Genomic DNA, 24,446 nt, shown 5'->3' on the forward strand with positions numbered 1-24,446 from the left:
CGGCCCGCTGCCCGCTGGAGGCGGGTGTGGGCCGGGCAGGCTGCTCCGGTTCGGGCTGGCTGGAGCGGTGGCTCCCCACAGCCCTACCGCCCCCATCGGCCCCGACGGCGTGCGAGGGCCCGGCGCAGGCGAGCTGGCCCTCACGGTGGCCTCCTTTGCGGCATCTCCCAGAAGTTCGAGCTAACGCAAAACCCTTCCCTGGCATCGACCCACTGCCTTTAGCCGCCACGCCTGGGCTTAGTTCTCCTTCAAGCTGCCATCCTGGGGCGGCTGAGGTGACTTTCGGAGCTGTGAGGGCTCCGTTTTTCCCTCAGGCTGCCTGAGCTGACAGGGCTGCTCTCAGGAGGGGTGAAAGCCCTGCGGCCAGCTTTGCCACGGTGCGGGGCTAATGCCCTTTTGGCAGCCTGGTGGGAGCAGAGACCTTTCACCTCTTCAAATAACCAGATTCAAATAACCCATTGCACCACCAACCATTCAGGACATGCTGAACGTATTGCCAGATACCAATACAAGTTAGGAGTGGACCTGCTGGAAAGCACTTCAGAGGAAAAGGATCTGGGGGTCCTGGTGGATAGTAAACTATCCATGGGCCAGCAATGTGCCCTTGTCGCCAAGAGGGCCAATGGGATCCTGGGCTGCACAGGGAAGAGTGTGGCCAGTAGGTCAAGGGAGGTCATTCTTCCCCTCTACTCCACACTGGTGAGGCCACAACTGGAATACAGTGTCTAGTTCTGGGCTCCCCAGTTCAAGAGAGACAAGGAACTGCTGGAGAGGATACAGTGTAGGGCAACAAAGATGATTGAGGGATTGGAGCACCTCCCTTACGAGGAAAGGCTGAGAGAGCTGGGACTCTTTAGCCTGGAGGAGAGAAGGCTGAGGGGAGACCTTAGTAATGCCTACAAGTATCTAAAAGGCTGTTTGCAGGAGGCTGGAGCCGGACTCTTTTCAGTGGTTCCCAGTGACAGGACGAGGGGCAATAGGCACATAGCTGCAACATAGGAAGTTCCACTCAAATATGAGGTGAGGGTGACAGAGCACTGGAACAGGCTGCCCAGGGAGGTCGTGGAATCCCCTTCTCTGGAGATCTTCAAGACCCGCCTGGATGCAGTCCTGAGTAATTGCTATAGGCAATTCTGCTTTGGCAGGGGAGTTGGACTAGATGATCTCTAGAAGGTCCCTTCCAACTCCAACAATTCCCTGATTCCGTCATTCTGTAATTGCGCCTGCCCTTGAGACCAGTAGAGCACTGATGAACCCAGTCCTTGGCAAATCTGGCACACCACTCGTGAGTGCAGGGACTCTTGCTTCTGCCTGGTATTTACCAGGACAGCTGGGTGCCTGGTGCCACCATTCCCATATTCCATCACCTTAAGTTGCTCAACCACTCTATCTGGAGCAGAGCTTTGTTTGCTTTCCATTGTTTAAGTGTTAACTTTTTGTCTGGTTTGGTCAGCTGTCACTTCCGCTGTGCCAAGTTTTCAGTCCAGACAATAGTTTCTTCCTTCAGGATTTGCATAGTAACTCTATATAGTTCTCATTCTTTACTTTGATGGTGAAATTAAACATGTTCAAACATAGAAATGCAAATTTCCCCAGACACGGAGAGATTTCTCTGTCCATAGTTTTCTATTTAGTGCCTTTTCCTCCTTGAGTTTGCCTTCACCTCCTTCTTTTTGGTTCTCATAAGCTCACTTTTAGTCACTCCTCAAAGACATGACTTTAGGGTACTCAGAGTGATTGCTTATTCCCATCTTTGCTTTTATTCAAGATCCATATGCATTAACTTTATTTACCTTCCAGCTGAAGTAAACATACATTTTAATATGAATTATAAAAATGTAATGTAAGAAGCAGCTTCATCTTGGGATTTGAAGAATTTCCAAACCAAAGTGAAGGGATGGTCAACTTGGTTAAGGATTTGGAAAGGAAAAAAAGACATGTTTAAACTTACTAAATGGTAGAGGAGATCCTCTGTTCCAGACTCGCAGAACCACTACTCTTTCCCAAGTGGGAAGGTTGGCCTTTTTTGGGTAGAAAAGGGCTAGTTTGCTTCCATCTTGGTTTCATTAACACCAAGTAGAGAAAAGAAGGGATTCTCATGCTGGTTTTCTTACATGTTGACAATAGCAGGATGAAGAGCTGGCTTGAGCTGAGGACCTCTCGGAGGGGAAAGCTGTGAAATGTTTACCAGCTTATCCTGTTGTTGAGTGCGATTACAAGCCTTTGCAAGCTCTCATGTCTATTTTAGCTGTGCAAAATGCTTTTCTCCTCTTTTGCCTTCACTGTTTTTGAATCAAGGCTGGTGTTAAGGTGACTGGCTAAATTGAGGGAACTTCATATGCCATAGCAATCTTAAGAACAAAGATATTAGAGTGCACTAAGTGTTCATCTGCCCAATGCTTTGTTCCACAATATCCAAAGGATAAAACCAGTGCTTCCAGTTAAGGTGCACAAAGTTTGAAAGATGGTGACAGTGGGGGTCAGAGAAAGAAGTGTCTCCCAGTAGCTAGCAATGACCAGGAAAGCTCTCCACCACGTAGCATGAGACCAGGGAGTGTGCCAGAAACCCAGCAGTCTCAAGGAAGAATAATACTTATATATTGGATGTACATAATACTTGATAAGTGTTGAAGATAAAACAGTCATTTGTAGAATCTGGCACACATCACTATTTCCATAATTCTGATATCTCATATCTGTCATGACCATACTTTTAAAGTAAAAACCCAAAGTACTCTGGCACTGATTTTAGAGAAACTAATCACTCCGAACCAAAAGTACACTTCCAAAAGAACGTACGCAAGTGTCAGCACTGCCAGATTGTGATTCAGGAGCCAAGTATGCGTTTTTCACAGAGCAGAGGATGTTTCCTAGAGTTTCCTAACAGAGTTATGAAGGAATTGATCATGAAACATCTAGTAAGACTTCAGTTAGAGAGGAGTAATTTTGCAAATTTCTTGTTCCACCATAGACCTGTTTTCCCAAGTGAGTTTTTACAACCCAAACAGTTTCCTGAATTACACAGGCAACTCTGAGCGTATCTGGGCGCCGAGTTCACATGTAGCTGGGAAAAGCCAGGCATTGCTTCCAGCTGCAGGGCTCTGAGGCGTGTTGCAGGGCTCAGACCTCTGGGTTGATGCCAGGCTGCTGCTAGCAAGACTGGGTTGTTCAGAAATCAGTCAGCACCAGACAGAGGTTTGTGTCCTTCAGTATCCTGGAGTAACTGGCAAGGGTGAACTTCAGAGCATTCAAAGGCATGCTGGTAATTCCACTGAAGTTCTCCACTGGGCTCTTTGGACTTGTAGTTTAATATAAGTTAATATGGAAAGCAAACAGGAAGCACAAATTTATGCCAGGGAGCCTGTTTATTCTGAGCTAAATCTTGCTACCGCTTGCTGCAGCACCAAAAGCTATAGATATTTGAGAACATAACAGTTCTGAGTCTCTTACAGTCTAAACACATCTGTTTTAGCACAACAACAGAGCTTGTGCCCACCAAGATACTAATTCTAGAAAAATCTTAAATGCAGGGATGGTTGATTTTCTGGTCAGCCTAGTCCAAAGTCTAAATCAAAACTGAGTAGCTACATATCCTACTAGATCCCTTCCCTTAATGCCCTCTTGTAAAAACTTCACTCTTCTTGGAGAGGACAGGGTAGCAACTGAAACACAAAGACACAGAGATGACATTGCACTCATAATAGTGCTTTTAGTGGTACTGCTTCAAAGCTATGTCAGACTTACTGTGTACACATGGCAGTAACCTTAAACACGTTTTCATGTATTGAGGCTTGTTCAATCTCAGTGTCCGGGATTTACACACAAAGCAGAGGGAGTTTCTATTTGATCAGTTATATCCATCTGCACTTAAAGCAAATTTATACTGGGTAAAGCAACTGATCTCAAATTGACGTTTTAAGTAAGTGAAAAACCTGAACATACCAGTTTTCACAATTGGAATCTCATTTAAAATAAAAACAGGTGTTTAATTTTTCTTTTTAAAAAGCTAGCAGATCTTTCATCAATTCCATGTTTTTCCATGTGCAACTGCAGCTTAAGTGGAGGAGGTCTCTGCAGTTATGTGACTGCCACTGCAGGACTTGACCGGGAAAGCATGCTAGGAGTACCTTTCTCCTCCTGTCCACCCAGAATTACTCAGGATTTCTCTATAGAAAAGCTCCTCTTCTGTCTTTTCTGTGACCCTTGTCCATGCCTCTGAAGAGCAACGCCAACAGTTGCTGGGGATTTTTCCTTTTTGCCTTCAGCACGCAGAAGTTCTATAGCCTTGTTCATGTCCAACGTGACTAAGCAGGTCCAAACCCCTAATTTTTGGGCTTTACCAGATTACTACTTAAGTAAATCAGTAGTGCTTGTCTTGCTGACATTACCTCGATAGCTCCGATTTGCACTGAAACAGTTCTCAAGGCAGATCCCAGAATGGCTTCAAGGTTATTATTGGTCTCCTTGGGACTTCCTTGAGGTGGGGACAGTATTTTGGCACTAACAGACTCAAAGCAAGTGGCAACTCCACTAGCCTAGTAGGTGAATCATTGCCATGAAGATCAAGTTTCACAACTTGATATCTCAGCCCAATACACACCCACCTCAAGATCTTATCCTGTTTTGTGGGTTAGAGCTCTTGGAGTCAGCAGAAGTGCAGCTGAAATGGCTGTAATTCATTTGTAGCGAGGTCTGTAAAATGGATGCAGCGGTTTATCCCCGATATATAGCTAGCGTGAGTTTAAAATGTCCTCATCTGTAATGACTATGATCTGTCTGCTGCTACCATGGAACTGCTCTCTAACTTCTGCTTTTGCGATTTGTTACGTACAATATGCACTCAGAAATTATGCTTGAATGTTGTACAATAAAGGGCAACATGCTGGAAAGCAACCTGGAGCTGTGAGTAAAGGAATCCTAGATTTAGCCTTCTCATCCAGCCAGAAAGGAACAATAAAATCTGGACAAACTACAAGGGCTGCATGTCTATAATCAGATTATCCAGTGCCTTGCTAGAATGCCATTAAAATGACACAAACAGAAGCAACAAGTAAGATGGGCTAACAAAGTGGCCTGAGGAAACCCGTACAAGAATATTCTTCTTTAAATTGCTAGGAGAGCACACCAAAAAAAAAAAATGCACACGTACAGCAGAACCTGGAATATGGTGACTGAAAAAGAAAGAATCTTTAGGAGCAGTAGTTTGCAGTGGATTGAGCTTTGAAAAATAATCCTTTGTCTCAGGAGACACTACGGTGTATTGGTGATTTCACCCTAGATTAGAAGGAAGAATTAGTTGCCTTAGAAGCACGTAGAAATGACTGTACTACTTCTTTCTCCTACCACCTGTAAAAGTTGTAGCCTCAGAACAGTGCAAGACATAGGAAAGAAAATTCAGAGCTACTTTTGCCTGAGCTATGACAATCCTTGCAGCAAAAAAGCAAGAAAATCAGGTAGGTATGTGGACAATAATGCTCATGATAAAATTAGATAATTAATTCTCTACATCAATTAATTTCTCATGACTGGAGCATGAACCCTTTGCCTTTGGAGAGTAATTTACTGTCTTCTATAGTGTTGAGCTCTAACTGGCTGAACATAAATCACTGTGCTAAGTGGTGGCTCACATCCTTCCAGAGGAAAGGCAGAATACTTTAATATTTTGCCAAGCAGTCAGTGTCTGCTGTATGCATGTTTAGGGGACCTGTGCTGGCATTGTCACTGAGTTCTTGAAGAAGCTTTGATTTTCCTGATTTCTTGCCTTGTTTTCACTAAGGTGTCATAAAAAATAAGCAGTACTGCCATTGTTTGTAGTTTTAAATTGATTAGCCACCAGAAGCTTTGTGCACAAACTGAATAGGGAGCCAGTGCTAGCCTAATTGCAAGGAATTCTTAAGAAAAACCCAAGTAATCTTGAGTGGTGAACATAGCTAGAATTGCAACATGCTACCTCACTCAAAATTACGTTGTGCTCCCAAGCTACTTGGGGAAAATGGCTCATAAATTATGTTTATTACTAGATTTTTCTTTCTTGATTAATAACACCTATCCACTGTTCTTTAGTACATGTTTTAAACTCAAAATCCAGTTCTTGTCACAGTGACATTTCTTTGCAAAAGCTGTGTACCCCCACCCTACCATAAACTGAGGTTGCAAAAAGAGGAGCCAAAGGCAAATATGAGGAACAATAGGGAAAGTCAGATTAGAAATAAGAATTAGAAACTGGATTTTAGTCATCTAATTAACAGTACACATGGAGGGAAATGAACAAAACCACTTTAAATAGGAGACTGCTATGGCTGTGTCACGCCATAGCTTTTGCTCAGTGCTGGCATGTTAGCTCGAATTAAGGTTAGGCCATCTTAAAAATGGACAGATTTAAAGCCTGCAAGGCAGATTTTCATTGCAGTTCCCCCATATAAACAAAAGCTCACCTGTGACACAGCCGTCCCTGTAGCATCCCTGTCATTCCTTGTAGCGCATTTATCAGGACACACCTGTGGTCTTAGTAGGCTTTTAGTCATCAACAGCATTCATAACACATAACTCTACCCAGAAGTTTTTGCTTCTGTCCTTTTCCTTCCACGTGTCCTTCAAACATAAACATTAGCTCAGACTTTGTAAGATTAACCTTGCAATTCTCTCTCGTCAAACCCCGAAGCAACCAACTCATTGCGGCACAACAGCTTCTCCTAAATCCTGTCCTTGTCTTACAGCTCTCAGTGGAAACTATAATAGCCTCCAGCTTTCCTGCTGCCAAGGTGTCAGTGTCACCCTGCCACACTCCTCTCCTTAGGTTTTCCTTCTTCCCATTCACCAGCCGTCCATGTCACATTCCTCCTTATAACGGAAAAGATGGAAGACAATTTCCCTCATGGGTTGCATTATGTTTTGAACGAATAGTTTCTTGTTGCTTCCGAAAGTACCTGCAGAAGCTTTTTCTGTTCTCTGCTGAAACTTCCCATTGCCTGAAGAGCTAGTGTTTTCCTCAACCAAAAGAAAGCAAACAGTTATGTGGAATACAGAAGTAGTTCATGACATGGTTTTCTGTCAGTGGAACCTTTAAAAATGAGTTGGCAGATGCTGACAGTGGTGTCCAGCTCCCACTAGCATTATACTTTCTGCCTTGAAGACATTCATTCTGTGTTTTTTTAACTGCTATAAAACACAAATGGACAACAGCTATAAATTGCCATTTTGGAGATGGGAGGTGGGGAAGAGGGAGGGACACAGAAAAAAAAAAGAAAAAGAAAAGAACAGAACACACACACCCCCAGTATTGTTATTTTCAACAGGCACAGAGAGCTTTTCTACTGAATTTCATTAAAATTTCTTCATTTTTCCTATTGGCAGTCACTCAAGGATTATCTTGTTATGGGAGCAGAAGAAAAAATATTGTGTGTATGCTTGTGCCCGGCCAGTCACCTCTGTTCCCATGGGCTTTGCTTAAATGTGCTAGCAACTGACCTGTGATAGGAAAGTTATGGTAAAATACCGCTGCTGTGTTCATTGAGTTATTGGGCTACAGATAATATTTTGCCTGGACTTTGGTAATAAAAAACAGCTATTCCCTCATAGTAAATATAGATGTGGACAGCACAGTAAGCTGCTATGTTCCAAACCAAATGAAGTTCATTTTGAAATTCTTTGAATTCAAATGCTTTCCTTCTCTGGATTGCCATGTGCTCTTTTTGTCCTCTGTCTTTTCTCCCAGCAAGGGTCCAGTCTGTCTGGGAGATCGTTGGCAGAGAAGCTTGTTTTGGGTAGGTAGTAAGTTACTTTTTATACTTTTTTGGCATAAATACCTTTTTGGTAGATACGTAAGTGGGTCCTGTATTAGATTGTTGCTGATTCCTGTTTTCATGGAAGGTCAGTTTGTTATCACAATGTTGTGGCTTTACCCCACTGGCAACTCAGCCCCACACAGCCGCTTGCTCACTTGCCCCTAGTGGGATGGGAGAGAGAATCAGAAGGGTAAAAGTGAGAAAACTCATGGGTTAAGATAAATACAGTTTAACAGGTAAAACAAAAGCCACGCATGCAAACAAAGCAAACCAAGGAATTCATTCCCGGCTTTCCATCGACAGGCAGGTGTTCAGCCACCTCCAGGAAAGCAGGGCTCCATCATCTGTAGTGGTTACTTGGGAAGACAAACACCATCACTCCGAATGTCCCCCCCCTTTCCTTCTTTCCCCAGATTTTTTTGCTGACCATGACGTCATACACCATGGAATATCCCTCTGCTCAGTTGGGATCAGCTGTCCCGGCTGTGCCTCCTCCCAGATTCTTGTGCAACCACAGTCTACTTTCTGGCAGGGTGCTGGGAAATGGAAAAGGCCTTGACTCTGAGTGAGCACTGCTTAGCAGTAGCTAAAACGTCCCATGTTATCAACACTATTTTCAGCAGAAATCCAAAAGATGGCCCCATAACATGAAGAAAATGAGCTCTATCCCAGCCAAAATCAGCGCACACAGTTTCTTTGTCCTGTTCCCATCAGGGTTTCTTTGTCCTGCCCGCTACTCTCCATCAAGGAGGTTTCAGCTGAGCTTATCAGGGGCTGAGCTTATCAGACAAGTCTTGGGACTCTGTCTAAGGAGATATCCTTCTTTGTCGGTATGTTTATCAGGTCGCCTTTGTGGCGGCTGTGGCCAGGAAGGTCAGACTGTCAGAACTTCCATTCTGCTGTGTGGTGAAGTGAAGGAGAGAGAGGAGCAACAGAAGGGCAAAAGGTGTAAGAGGCGGAGTGTGAGGGATGTCCCCACTCTGACTGAGTGAGCAGTACTTTGGTTCAAGCATCACGTCCTTGTCTTACAGCTCTCAGTGGAAACTATAATAGCCTCCAGCTTTCCTGCTGCCAAGGTGTCAGTGTCACCCTGCCACACTCCTCTCCTTAGGTTTTCCTTCTTCCCATTCACCAGCCGTCCATGTCACATTCCTCCTTATAACGGAAAAGATGGAAGACAATTTCCCTCATGGGTTGCATTATGTTTTGAACGAATAGTTTCTTGTTGCTTCCGAAAGTACCTGCAGAAGCTTTTTCTGTTCTCTGCTGAAACTTCCCATTGCCTGAAGAGCTAGTGTTTTCCTCAACCAAAAGAAAGCAAACAGTTATGTGGAATACAGAAGTAGTTCATGACATGGTTTTCTGTCAGTGGAACCTTTAAAAATGAGTTGGCAGATGCTGACAGTGGTGTCCAGCTCCCACTAGCATTATACTTTCTGCCTTGAAGACATTCATTCTGTGTTTTTTTAACTGCTATAAAACACAAATGGACAACAGCTATAAATTGCCATTTTGGAGATGGGAGGTGGGGAAGAGGGAGGGACACAGAAAAAAAAAAGAAAAAGAAAAGAACAGAACACACACACCCCCAGTATTGTTATTTTCAACAGGCACAGAGAGCTTTTCTACTGAATTTCATTAAAATTTCTTCATTTTTCCTATTGGCAGTCACTCAAGGATTATCTTGTTATGGGAGCAGAAGAAAAAATATTGTGTGTATGCTTGTGCCCGGCCAGTCACCTCTGTTCCCATGGGCTTTGCTTAAATGTGCTAGCAACTGACCTGTGATAGGAAAGTTATGGTAAAATACCGCTGCTGTGTTCATTGAGTTATTGGGCTACAGATAATATTTTGCCTGGACTTTGGTAATAAAAAACAGCTATTCCCTCATAGTAAATATAGATGTGGACAGCACAGTAAGCTGCTATGTTCCAAACCAAATGAAGTTCATTTTGAAATTCTTTGAATTCAAATGCTTTCCTTCTCTGGATTGCCATGTGCTCTTTTTGTCCTCTGTCTTTTCTCCCAGCAAGGGTCCAGTCTGTCTGGGAGATCGTTGGCAGAGAAGCTTGTTTTGGGTAGGTAGTAAGTTACTTTTTATACTTTTTTGGCATAAATACCTTTTTGGTAGATACGTAAGTGGGTCCTGTATTAGATTGTTGCTGATTCCTGTTTTCATGGAAGGTCAGTTTGTTATCACAATGTTGTGGCTTTACCCCACTGGCAACTCAGCCCCACACAGCCGCTTGCTCACTTGCCCCTAGTGGGATGGGAGAGAGAATCAGAAGGGTAAAAGTGAGAAAACTCATGGGTTAAGATAAATACAGTTTAACAGGTAAAACAAAAGCCACGCATGCAAACAAAGCAAACCAAGGAATTCATTCCCGGCTTTCCATCGACAGGCAGGTGTTCAGCCACCTCCAGGAAAGCAGGGCTCCATCATCTGTAGTGGTTACTTGGGAAGACAAACACCATCACTCCGAATGTCCCCCCCCTTTCCTTCTTTCCCCAGATTTTTTTGCTGACCATGACGTCATACACCATGGAATATCCCTCTGCTCAGTTGGGATCAGCTGTCCCGGCTGTGCCTCCTCCCAGATTCTTGTGCAACCACAGTCTACTTTCTGGCAGGGTGCTGGGAAATGGAAAAGGCCTTGACTCTGAGTGAGCACTGCTTAGCAGTAGCTAAAACGTCCCATGTTATCAACACTATTTTCAGCAGAAATCCAAAAGATGGCCCCATAACATGAAGAAAATGAGCTCTATCCCAGCCAAAATCAGCGCACACAGTTTCTTTGTCCTGTTCCCATCAGGGTTTCTTTGTCCTGCCCGCTACTCTCCATCAAGGAGGTTTCAGCTGAGCTTATCAGGGGCTGAGCTTATCAGACAAGTCTTGGGACTCTGTCTAAGGAGATATCCTTCTTTGTCGGTATGTTTATCAGGTCGCCTTTGTGGCGGCTGTGGCCAGGAAGGTCAGACTGTCAGAACTTCCATTCTGCTGTGTGGTGAAGTGAAGGAGAGAGAGGAGCAACAGAAGGGCAAAAGGTGTAAGAGGCGGAGTGTGAGGGATGTCCCCACTCTGACTGAGTGAGCAGTACTTTGGTTCAAGCATCACCAACAAGAGGGCCTGCCTTGCTCTGCAGACCTTGAGAACTGTGCTAGGTCGTATCTTCTCAAGGACTCAGAAGTCTAGGCCATGTCTTACCAGGAGCTGACAGTACCAGTCTGATCTGGGGCTAGACAAAGCTGAAAACTGCCACAACTGCACTCCTGCACATACACCAAATGGGGAGTTGACTTCTTGTGGCAGTCAATCCTTTCTGCTATAAATATCTGTAGCCCCACCCCAGCCCATTGAGCTCTCCTGTAGGCTGCACAGAGGTGATCTCCATTTGAGCAGGAACCTCAAGGTTACTCCAAGAGTTTGAGAGACCCCTGACCTGGCATCTGATATCCACAATGAGGTAAGCGACATTTTATATTAGGCCTAGAAGTACATTGTATGCTAGCAATGTTTATATATCCAACCATAGCTTAACTATTAGAAGTGTAGAAAGTAGTAGAGTGTTTGACCACCATCTAAATTATCATTTAAATCATTGTCAAATCATCATCAAATTATTTTCAAGTTATTGTTAAATCACTGTTTGATTACTATTCAATTATTGTTTAATAACCATTTGATTTCTATTTGATTTTCATTCAAAATGGATTAATTATCATTTGATCATCATTTAATCGTTAATAACACCCTTTTAGTTAACTCCACAATGATATCTTCTCTTAATAACTCACCTATGACAAGGCAGCACTTAGTCTGCACTAGGGAGATTAAGACAGCTATAAAGCCTTTCTAGCAAGATGATTAGAAGATTTGAGTACCTTTAATACTCCATCATATGTCTCCATCTTCCAGATCAGCTTCACAGTCTGTGGAGACTATAAGCATGTCAAGCATGATGTCTTGCACTGTTGGAGAGCATCATCCAGAGCACACAAGACCAAGCATGCACAGTACCTTCAGATGCTCCTAGGTAAACTTAAAATGACAGACAAATGAATTAAGAGAGTTATCACAGCCTTCCCTGATAACTCTCTTTCAGAGGTTTGTAAATATACTCTGTTTGCTAATACACTTCCTAAGCATCGTTTGCAAACAAACAGCAGATCCTTCAAATAATTTGACTTTTCTCCACTGCAGGTGAAGCTTTTATTATGAAATGTCAAGCACAATAGAGGGGGATAGTGTCAAAAGGCTGTTGCCAGTCTTCCCGCCTCCCAGCATTCTACCAGAGGAAACAGCTTCCTCTGAAACACTCGAACCTTTCTGCTGCAAAATGTGGAACTTAAGTCAACACTGTAGAAAGTAACATCTAGAGATTCAAGTGCTGGACTCTCTTTGATTATACAGCTTTCTGGTTCTGGTGCCCCTTGATCTTTTAACAGTTATATGTATCATTTATGACCACCATTTTTGTAATACTGCATCCCAGTCATGTCTTGTCCCATTAATGCAAAGCAATGGGCAAACAGCTGTGATGTACACCTTTGCCCAAAAGAGCATGGAAGACATGTAAAATTAAAGGATGTTACCAAGAAATTTGTATATGGGAGGACAAAGATGGCAATAACAATAAATGAGGACTGTCTCGATGGTCTTCCAAGGGAGACAATGCAGTTTGTTCCAAGCCCCCTGTTCTGAGATGTTTATGTTTTGATAATTTTAATTCCATAGAAAGAATTACTGTCTCAACCTTTGTCTTGGACCTTTGAAGCTTGTCAGATCAGCCAGATTTGTATAAAGAGGAAAATTTGAGCAGAACCTGCATGGACAGTCAGAGACAGCCTTTTGAAAAAAATGGTGCTGAGTGAATGGCAAGAAGAGAGTTTCTATCAGCAGGGAGAGAGGGGGTAAGGAGTGGAAAAAAGGAGGACGGGCCAGATTTCTGCGGCCACATCAAGAAGAAAGATTAAGAAAAATGAAGTGAAATATCATGACAAGGTGTAGCAAGAAGAATTTTGTCATCATGCCCTGATAAAGAACAACCAAGAGTTTTAAGAACAAGTTTTTGAGAAATGTTTGAACTGGAATCCTAATTCAAATTCGTCATTCAATTCTGCTGCTGTGGCAGGGCGGTGGAGCAGAACGAACAGCAGCCGCAGCTCTGACTCAGAGGTTAACCACTGTTTCACAAGTGAGTGTAGCTGGAGAGCGAGAAACATGTCACTGAGCTTTGGTATTCTTTCCGTTTCTTGTTCACTTCAACTGAACTCTCTGGATTTGCGGGCAGGGCGTTACCAGTTTGTCTACGCAAAGTATCAAAAAGCTGCTAAATTTAAATCAGGGGGACTGAGTGGGAGCAAACATTGTTTGAGTGAGCCTGACTGTATTTACAGGATCCAAAGTAACTTAAATGAGATCTTCATTGGTGTGGGTTTGTTTAAAGGTTTTTGTCTTTTCTTTTGCAAAGAAATTTTTACAACAGGATGTAACCTCATAACCTCCAGTCAACTAGTTGCTTGCTTTCATTCAACAATAATTGCTCTCTTTTACTGCTATGATGAAGTCAACTTTTGCTGATTTAACTCTTTTTGTAATTAATTCAGAGCCACCTCATTCACCGTTGCTCACAGCAGCCTTGATTTTTTCTCCAGCTCAAAGCAACCAGAATGAGATGAGGAAGGTCCGGGCCTGTGAAACTGAGCGATATAACCAGTTTTGGAGAACAACAGGAGAGAATGTGAAAACCACTTCAAGGCTTTCTCCTTTGGGGCAGTCCATAAAACTAGTGCTAAATCACTGCCTGAGAGAGTGTTAGCTTAAGTCATCCACTTTAGTGGATGATCAGAATGTTTGATACAGGGCGAGGCAGAAAATCTGGATTAAGGAATGGTAACACACTGGTAGTTTAAGCTGATGGTAATATATGCTGTTTAAACTGGTAATATAAACCTCTCATGAGTTCCAAGCATGGAGTTTGAAAGTGGATTAAAATGGACAAAGCAGCTGTGCTTTTTAAATACTTGTTTGAGATGCATGAAAAGGTTCAACTTACTCTAATGGCCTATTTCACTCATATACCTCATCTGGCCCCTGTGGGTCCCTGGCCACTCTTTGGACAGATAGGAAGGTAATACCTTGGGAAGCAGCATCACTTCCATCCCTGAAGCAAATGGAGAAGCAGTTCTGAGATCTGAACTCTCTCAGTCTCCCTTACGTCGCTGGGTGATGAGCGAACTTCACATCCTTCCGATTTCTGTTTCTTCCTCTTCAGTAGAAGCTTGAAGGAGGGAAGAGGAGCCAGACCACCACAGCATTATTGCTTTCTTTTCCTTTTTTTCTTAAACAGGACGTGCCAAGGGTGAAAATTCACATTACATGCAGACAAGTTGGAAACAATAATTTTTGTTCATATGATTCAACAGTAAGCACTCTCTTTATTTCCCCGCCCTTCGTTTGTGCAATGTTTGTGCTGTGTTGATCAGCAGCGTTGCAGGGAACAGTTTCAGAATGACAGCATATTTGGGAGAAGGAGCAAATAAGGCAAAGGATACAAGGGAAAGGACAGAGCTAAAGGAAAGAGGCCAAACCTTTACTTTAGATAAGCTGTCTCCAACATAGTTCTCATTGTAGAGCAGACCTTGTCTCCGTTTTTAGAAAGTTAAGTGCACAGGTGCAGCAACTTGCAAAACTGGTATTTTCGCTTGTTTCACTTAGCAGAAACTTTTCAAAGCTTGTTTTGCTTTCTTCAAGAGCAGCTTTTCAAGGACATGTTTCAGTTTACTGAAAAACATTACAAATCTGACACATACTTTTATGTCAGCTGGATGAGGTTGCTTATGGATGCTCAAACACAGCTGGTGGGGATGGGAAGGAGCATGGTTAGCAGACTGTGCCCCACTCAGAAGAGGTCTCCTGCCCCTCCAGGGGATTCTGTGCCTGGTAAATTCCTCCTCTGGACTGCCCCATGACCTTTGCTGTAGGTGCCAGCCAGCTGTTAACCTCAGAGATACGGTCACTAGAAAAGCCAGAGTAGAGAAGAGAAAAGAAAAAGCATAAGAAAGGCAGAGTGGCCTTGATGAAATGCTCTGAAGGAGCTACAGTTTTCGGCAGCTTTCAGAGGCGCCCTAAGATGTGGGAGAAAATAGCCAATGGCCCCAGCTGGCCTTGGACAAAGCAGTTGCAGGCTGTGTCCTCACCTTCCTTGCACTGGGGTATCTACAGCAATTAGAACCCAGTATTTTCTAGGTTTTCTGGACTGGCATCGATAACTTACGAGGAGGATGTTGCAATAAGGTGGCACTTCCTCTCTCATGGCACGGAAACCAAGCTCCCGGAGCATAGACAGAATTCAGATAAATCATCCTAAAAGAAAAATATTCAAAGGCCTCAGATGGTAACTGTTGGAAAATATGAGCATGTGTGAGATGAAATATGAAATCATTTATACACTGGCCAAATCCACATAACACTTCACAGAAATGCAAGCTACACGTCCTTGAAAAAGACTGTGTTTCTGTTCCTGACTTTAAAGCATGTAGACACAGTGTTTTTCTTCTTTAATCTAATTTTATAAATTTCTGAATAGATGTGGGTGGTTTTCCTTTTTTAAAAAACAAGTTTAGATGACTATGGAGCATACAAAATCTCCGTACAAAGGGATAATTTTAAAAATATTAAAAAGAGCTCATGGAGAAACTTACGGAGCTTCTATCAACCCCATCCATGATACTACCTATTACTTGTTATTGCTATTGTAATTCCCTTTCTGAAGTCTAATGCCAACCAGTTATAACAGCTTGACATAAAACTGGCCAAAACATGCTCTATTTACAAATCAGTTGCATATGAAAGATTGATGGAGTTTTCCATGTTTTCATTGCAATAGCTACTTGAAAAACAGTCCTTGAAAAGCATTCTTAGGAAGCCTGCAGAGAAGTAAGCTAGATAGCAATTCAGTCGCTCAAAACCCAGATGTTTCATCCTGATAAGGCAATCAGTTGAAGGAGTCTCCCACAGTGCTTTTGGGAACCTACACTTCTTGCAATATTGAAGTGGTCACTAGCTTTGTTCAGTAACAATGCTTCTCAAAAGACATTGATTAGGCTGAAAACATGGTTTTATTTGTTAGAAATATTTTTCTGAAAACCTAGAAAAAAGCAAACTCCAGGGAAAACAGTTCTTCACTGTAAGTATAAGAGTAATTTTGCATGGAGGTCACTAGAACTTTGAATTTCTCATTCAAGAAGTTTTCAGCCACAAGTGGAGTTACACAAAGACAATAATGTCTACTACATCAAATATAGGGCATAGTAGCAATCAGTGCAGCACTACAGCAGCTTAGACTACAACTGGAACATTACTCAAAGGGTACCAGCACACTGTGCTTATTCTTCTGTGGTTTTCCAGGCTTCCTGCCTCTCCGTGTAACACTCAATAAAAGAAGAACTGTAATAGTCACAAAGAATAAAAGTAGCACCAGCACTTGCAGATGTTGCAAGTGATATAATTTTAGAAATAATTTTGTTCCATATTTTCAGATATTTGATAATATTTGTCAGTCTGAGTCAAACAGGATGCTAATTCCCTGGTTGTCCGCAATAGATACATGTTAGTTCACATCTATGCTCAACTCCAGGTCCACATGTGCAGTATGAAAGTGACCCATGTGAGGACTAGCATCTGGGACCCATGCACAAATGCTCCTTTTCAGTCCTGAAGTCATATTTCTTGAGCATCTCCCATTATGAAAAGATGGAAACCACCTGTAGTTCCTGAGTTTCATGCATCTCATCTTTCCTAGGCCTTTTCTAGTTTTTATTGCTTAGTTGATAATAAGTCTCTTGATGCTAGGATACCTGAAATATGTAAGTTTTACTGGCAGATTTATGGTATGCCCTTCTTTTCTTTGTCAATGTTGTCAGCAGCTATAAAGAGCAAAAATTGCATTCAGCATACAGTGCTGTCCTGACTGAATTTCTAGTATAAACTCGCTATGTTAAAAGAACTTGACTGCAAAGTCAGCACTGGGGAAAAAAACGGTAAACACCAAAAAGAAATCCATATAGAAACAAAAAATTTCTGAGCTGGGCCTGAATAGAAGACAAGAAACAAGACATGGGGATGCTCACTGAATTACCAGGGTGAAAAAAATGTTCTGACTACATGACCATTAAAAGAGAGAGCCTTCTTTCTTGACAATAGAGCCAAAGACCTCCTAAAAGGTACGATACTGACTAAGTAATTAAAATGCATGTAAAAGGAAGGAAATATTAAGACTGCGTGAGCAACTTTAAGCAAGAAATAATTTTGCATTGTTCATTTTGCAATCTTGATAATATTCTGAGAATGAAAGGAATGTCCATCTAGAACACCCCAAAATGTCCCATCTAGCCCAGCACTCTGTCTCCAGCAATGGCTGTTGGAGATGCTATTAAGAGATATCCTGTACATGTGGTCACTAGCTACAGTCCCTTCCTCTTATATGACCTCGCATCCGGGGTTGCTGGGAGCTGTTGACTATTGCTGTCCCTCTTCCTACCCATCTTCTCCCTTCCTCCAGCCTTGCACGTGGATGTTGCCCCTCTCCTGGGATCATCCCAATCCCAGCAGCATGACAAATGGGTGGGATGGTATCACCGCTGCCCGCTTTCCTCTGCTGGGCTTCATGGCACCTCTGGGGTTCTCCGTTGATGCAGGAAGGAGGGTTGGCAAAAGAAGGCCCCAGATACACCACCGCCAGTGGCCCTTCACACCCAGGTGTCCCCTCCCTCTGTTGTACTCTCCAGGTAATGGGGTCAGCATGAGCAGGCCATCTCAGCTGAAACTGCTGTGGGGGAAAGCAGGGCTACAAGGGACACCCTAAAGTGAGGGCAAGCTGCTCACAAGAGCAGACGCCTCCCTCCCTTCACAGTTCCTCTCTGTGTCTTGCGGCCCAGGACCCCTAAGATGAGACCACTAGCCCAGACCCTGTCAGGCAGTGCAATCCCATCTTTGGAGCAAACAGTTACAGGCCCAGGCCCTCTCTGATGGGAGAGGCCTCCTCAACACATCTGAGGGCATCCTTACCATGACCCACAAGGAAGTCCAGCAGCGAGAACCAGCCATGGGGGTAACAGTCAGGCAAGGAGGCAATGCCACTGAGGAATCAGAGGGCACATTGATGTGTTTCCCCAAGAGTATCTAGACAATTAGTCTAATTCCCTTTTGAACCTGCTGATACTGTCTGACTCCACAACCACCTGTAGCAACCGTTTCCAGAAGGTCAGTACTGGATGTGCAATCTGCTGTCTTTTTTTAAACCAAGTGCCCATTGCAATGACAATCCTCTAATCTTAGTACCTTAAGATTTGGTGAATAAAAGTTCTACATTCATCTTACTCATTGCCTTCAAAATTTTTTAATCCCCAACAATATCTTTCTTCTTCCCTACCAGGTACCTTCTCTGTAAACTGAAAAGTTTCAATATTTGGTCTTCCTTCATGGGACAGATGCATCATCCCCTTAATCATCATTTTGTGTAGTGCACGTGTATCTTGAAGTAAGGGTATCATACCATACTCAATTTTTCAAACTCTGACACAGATGCCTTAAGGTCATATATATTGACAAAATGATGATTCCTGTTTTATTCTCAATCCATTTAGCTAAGTCTTCTGGTTTCTACTGCATATTGAGATGAATTCTTCAGAAAACTGTCAATGATTAGTCCAGGATTTCTTCCTTGGGCTGTAAGTGCCTGTTCTATGTTCAGAGTCATGTAGGCATGGGCTAGATTATCTTTATCTATATGTATTACCTTACATCTATCTACATTGAGATTCATCTACCTCCTTTTTATCTGCTTTCTCAGTCTTATGAGATGCACCTGGAGTTTCTTGTCACAGTCTCTATTTTCTTTGACCTCTAACCCCAGTCGTAGTCTCCTTTCAGATGTAGACTTATTTCTTCCTGCTCCTTCAAAACAGGTGCCTTCAGTCTCCCTGCCATTTCCGTGTTTCTGGAGGCTCCCACAGTACAGGTCTCCATGAGCTCCTCCCCAGTGACTCTCATTCCCGGTGTCTCCACTGACCTCCTCCTTCAAGCAACATCTTCACCACACCCTCCCTGTGCTTTCACCAGTTCCCAGTTTCCTCTTATCTAATTCTTACATGCATGTCTTTGTCTCCCACTCCCTGTATACACATCTCCTGTCAAACTCTCCCTACGTTTTTTTCTTTCTTCCTACAAAAGTGGCTAATACCAGTCTCCCTGTCTAGACAACCTACAGCTCTTCCAAAAAATTCTTCTCTTTTATAGGTTCTCTTTCCTACCCACTTTATCTACTTTCTGTTACTCCTTCAAGCTACTCAGCAGAGTATGAGCCACTTGCTCCTAATCTAACTTTAACAGGAGTTAGTCCACTTCTCAGTCTTGTGCTCCATGTCCAACCTGCCTCCGTTGTCCCACTCCCCAGCCACATCCCTCAACCTTTTCTCTGAGATGCCTCACATACGTCCTTTCCCTCTGGCCCAGGTATAGTCCCCCAGGCATTCATGCAGATTGATTCCTGCTGCCTGCTTACCAGCTGCAGGATGGGCACAGACTACCACGGAGAGACAGGTTTCCCTCTCTCAGTAGTAGTGTCTAGATTCATTGTAGGGTAGTAGAGAAAATACAGGAAATTTCCAATTTTCTTCCTAGGCTGGAGAGTCCTATTGCTCCACAGACTTCTTGCTGATCAGATGATCAGCACTAACAGCAGCAAAGCAATGGAGCTTGTCCAGTAAGGCTCAAATCTTCAGTCGTAGGTTGCTAAACTTCAGAAGACTCTAACAGTGTATTGTGTAATTTTCCATTTTCCATAAAAGAAGGAATTTGACATTTAACAAATGACATCACTGTATTTCTTAAATATATTTTGTAAACAAGCTATCAGCTGAACATTGTATGGTATTTTAGTTACAAAGTTCTTAATTTGTCATGATGATGAAAACAAGTGGGGCTGGATTAAACAAACTACAGAAGGAAATGGGAAGCTAAACCCCATGTAAACAAGACGAGGGGAAAAGGAGCAGCGAAGAATTGAGGATATTAGTGTAGAAATGCCGTGTGTGTAGCTTGATCAGAGAAGCGAAATAAATCACAGAAAAGAAATAAGAAAGAATAGGCAAAAAATTGTCTAAAGAAGTTACAGAAAAAAGGTATAATTGTAAAAAAAAAAAAACCAAACCCAAACATTGAAAATTTCATAGAAAGTAGCAGCTGAACATATAAAAGATTAAAAAAGAGAATTTTACTTTAAGATGATAAAAATAAAAGGGGAAATGACTGGATTAAAGAGGAGAAAAACAGAACAGAAGAAAGGTGATAGATATAAAAGGAACATTAATGGTTCTGTAGTGTTTCAAAGTATTGCCGTAAAGTACACAAGCTGTAACTTTCTGAGAAGCCACCAAAGGCCATGCTTGAAGAGGAAGTGAAGCATGTGCCTTTGTGGTTAGCTGACCCAATTAGTGATGGAAATTGACCTGATTTAGTAAGCAGGAGATACGCTTTTATAAATCACTGTCTTAAATATAATCAATATTTTACACATTTTAATGACGTAGCTGTGCTTGGATGTGCTTTCTATTGAAGATGGCTTCTTGAGGCATTTTTCTTCTATGCAGTGCTAAGCAAGCCTGTAGTTTTGAATAAGTGCTTACTTCACAAATTCTTCACTAAAAATAATAGACTGTGCTTTCATTCGGTGAAACGCTTTGTGAAGTCCTTTGACTTATGGATCAGATTCAGTGCTCATTTTGAGTAGGTCAGTCTTAACAGTTGAGCCAATTTCAAATGCAAATGTTTTATTACCTTAATTTAAAAAGAAATAGCTGTGAAAAATGGTATCACTTAGTCTGAACCCAGGAAAGCAAAAGTCCACTCAAAAAGATTCAAAAGCTCTTCCTTTGTATACTGGTGAACATAAGGTTCCATACTTTAAAGATAAACTATGACGATCATTTTAATCTAGAATTTTCTTCCAGAATTGCAGCAAACCACATTAGACAATACCTTTAATTATTTAGTTCCATGAGATCATTTTGGTACAATATAAAATCCAGCTGTTCAACAAGGAAGGATTTTGTCCAGGCTATAATAGGCACTACTTAAATCATGCAGTGACATTGCCAGTACTCAACTGGTTTTGGCTAAACCTTGAAATGTGTGCCTGAAGTATCTGTCATCATCCCATCATTTATGCATCCGTTTTCTTTCCCACCTTATCCGTTTCCTCTCCCTTTCATGTCTTAGAGTTTATTAACCCCTGCATAACTTATAATTTAGAAATACTTATAGATTCCTTAGAAGTTGGAAATTGTCGTTTTCACAGTATGAGCGTATCAAATTATGAGCAGCTAAGATTGTTTTGAAGTTTCTCGAGAAACTTCATGGTGTTGGCTCTACCTCTTTGCATTTCTCTTCCTCATTTCCAGGCAGCTGGAAAAATACATAACAATAAAGGGATGTACAGGAGATTTCTGTTTTATCTTCTTGTTTCATATGTGACAGGGAAAAAGAGAAGATGCTGCCAAACTGTCTGCCTCTGTTTCCAAGTTCTGCATATTTTTAGATTTGAACAATAGCATTTGACTTGAGAGCAATTCCCTTGCTGCTTAAAAAGTTGCCAGTGTGCCTAAGTATTTCCCAAATTCTCACAAGATTCACATCCCTTACAGGTATTTCTTTAATCTTCTTACAGCTTCAAAATTGGGAAGGTGGCTCAGCGCTCCTTGTCCCCTCACGCTCCACAGTTCTGCTTCAATGAGGGGCCTGGAGGTGCCCCCAGGTTGCCAGCATGCTCCACAGTTTTGCTTCAACGAGGGGCCTGGAGGTGCCCCCAGGTTGCCAGGTGAGTGGCACTCCCAGGCACGTCTTTGCTCCTTAGTGCTGCAGCCTCCATCAGGGTGTGCATCAGCTCATCCTTCCCCATAACCTGCTTCAGCCTTGTGAGAGAAGCAGGGGCCACCTACAAAATACCACATCTAGTTGCTGAGAATATTTGCAACTCCGAGCAGCTATGTGTAAGAAGCTGAGTAGAAGTCTCTGCTGTGCCCTTGATAGTCCAATACTGGCAAAGCTGACCACACCTGGATTGGCTAATAAGGTCATCGTGTCCTTTATGAAGCCTACAAAGGATGAACTAGGTGAGTGGCACTCCCAGGCACGTCTTTGCTCCTTAGTGCTGCAGCCTCCATCAGGGTGTGCATCAGCTCATCCTTCCCCATAACCTGCTTCAGCCTTGTGAGAGAAGCAGGGGCCACCTACAAAATACCACATCTAGTTGCTGAGAATATTTGCACCTCCGAGCAGCTATGTGTACGAAGCTGAGTAAAAGTCTCTGCTGTGCCCTTGATAGCCCAATACTGGCAAAGCCGACCACACCTAGATTGGCTAATAAGGTCATCATGTCCTTTATGAAGCCTACAAAGGATGAACTTACTGTAAATGAGAGAGATGTTTATGTTGTTCCAGATGGGTGCCAGTGTAATTAATGGTGTGGAGTTTGAGGGTGGGTCTACATTAGCAGCATAGCACAGCACAAATTCTTTTTAGATGCAAAAACTTTTCTGGATCCCTACTTGGGAGTTACAGCCTTATCCAACTGAAGGAGTATTTAGTTGCAGGCTTCAAAGCTACATTTCTTGTCTTTTGCCATTTGGAGCAAACAGTTACAGGCCCAGGCCCTCTCTGATGGGAGAGGCCTCCTCAACACATCTGAGGGCATCCTTACCATGACCCACAAGGAAGTCCAGCAGCGAGAACCAGCCATGGGGGTAACAGTCAGGCAAGGAGGCAATGCCACTGAGGAATCAGAGGGCACATTGATGTGTTTCCCCAAGAGTATCTAGACAATTAGTCTAATTCCCTTTTGAACCTGCTGATACTGTCTGACTCCACAACCACCTGTAGCAACCGTTTCCAGAAGGTCAGTACTGGATGTGCAATCTGCTGTCTTTTTTTAAACCAAGTGCCCATTGCAATGACAATCCTCTAATCTTAGTACCTTAAGATTTGGTGAATAAAAGTTCTACATTCATCTTACTCATTGCCTTCAAAATTTTTTAATCCCCAACAATATCTTTCTTCTTCCCTACCAGGTACCTTCTCTGTAAACTGAAAAGTTTCAATATTTGGTCTTCCTTCATGGGACAGATGCATCATCCCCTTAATCATCATTTTGTGTAGTGCACGTGTATCTTGAAGTAAGGGTATCATACCATACTCAATTTTTCAAACTCTGACACAGATGCCTTAAGGTCATATATATTGACAAAATGATGATTCCTGTTTTATTCTCAATCCATTTAGCTAAGTCTTCTGGTTTCTACTGCATATTGAGATGAATTCTTCAGAAAACTGTCAATGATTAGTCCAGGATTTCTTCCTTGGGCTGTAAGTGCCTGTTCTATGTTCAGAGTCATGTAGGCATGGGCTAGATTATCTTTATCTATATGTATTACCTTACATCTATCTACATTGAGATTCATCTACCTCCTTTTTATCTGCTTTCTCAGTCTTATGAGATGCACCTGGAGTTTCTTGTCACAGTCTCTATTTTCTTTGACCTCTAACCCCAGTCGTAGTCTCCTTTCAGATGTAGACTTATTTCTTCCTGCTCCTTCAAAACAGGTGCCTTCAGTCTCCCTGCCATTTCCGTGTTTCTGGAGGCTCCCACAGTACAGGTCTCCATGAGCTCCTCCCCAGTGACTCTCATTCCCGGTGTCTCCACTGACCTCCTCCTTCAAGCAACATCTTCACCACACCCTCCCTGTGCTTTCACCAGTTCCCAGTTTCCTCTTATCTAATTCTTACATGCATGTCTTTGTCTCCCACTCCCTGTATACACATCTCCTGTCAAACTCTCCCTACGTTTTTTTCTTTCTTCCTACAAAAGTGGCTAATACCAGTCTCCCTGTCTAGACAACCTACAGCTCTTCCAAAAAATTCTTCTCTTTTATAGGTTCTCTTTCCTACCCACTTTATCTACTTTCTGTTACTCCTTCAAGCTACTCAGCAGAGTATGAGCCACTTGCTCCTAATCTAACTTTAACAGGAGTTAGTCCACTTCTCAGTCTTGTGCTCCATGTCCAACCTGCCTCCGTTGTCCCACTCCCCAGCCACATCCCTCAACCTTTTCTCTGAGATGCCTCACATACGTCCTTTCCCTCTGGCCCAGGTATAGTCCCCCAGGCATTCATGCAGATTGATTCCTGCTGCCTGCTTACCAGCTGCAGGATGGGCACAGACTACCACGGAGAGACAGGTTTCCCTCTCTCAGTAGTAGTGTCTAGATTCATTGTAGGGTAGTAGAGAAAATACAGGAAATTTCCAATTTTCTTCCTAGGCTGGAGAGTCCTATTGCTCCACAGACTTCTTGCTGATCAGATGATCAGCACTAACAGCAGCAAAGCAATGGAGCTTGTCCAGTAAGGCTCAAATCTTCAGTCGTAGGTTGCTAAACTTCAGAAGACTCTAACAGTGTATTGTGTAATTTTCCATTTTCCATAAAAGAAGGAATTTGACATTTAACAAATGACATCACTGTATTTCTTAAATATATTTTGTAAACAAGCTATCAGCTGAACATTGTATGGTATTTTAGTTACAAAGTTCTTAATTTGTCATGATGATGA

This window comes from Calidris pugnax, unplaced genomic scaffold (assembly GCF_001431845.1).
Source record: "Calidris pugnax isolate Ruff unplaced genomic scaffold, ASM143184v1 scaffold853, whole genome shotgun sequence".
In the NCBI taxonomy this organism is placed as follows: Eukaryota; Metazoa; Chordata; class Aves; order Charadriiformes; family Scolopacidae; genus Calidris; species Calidris pugnax.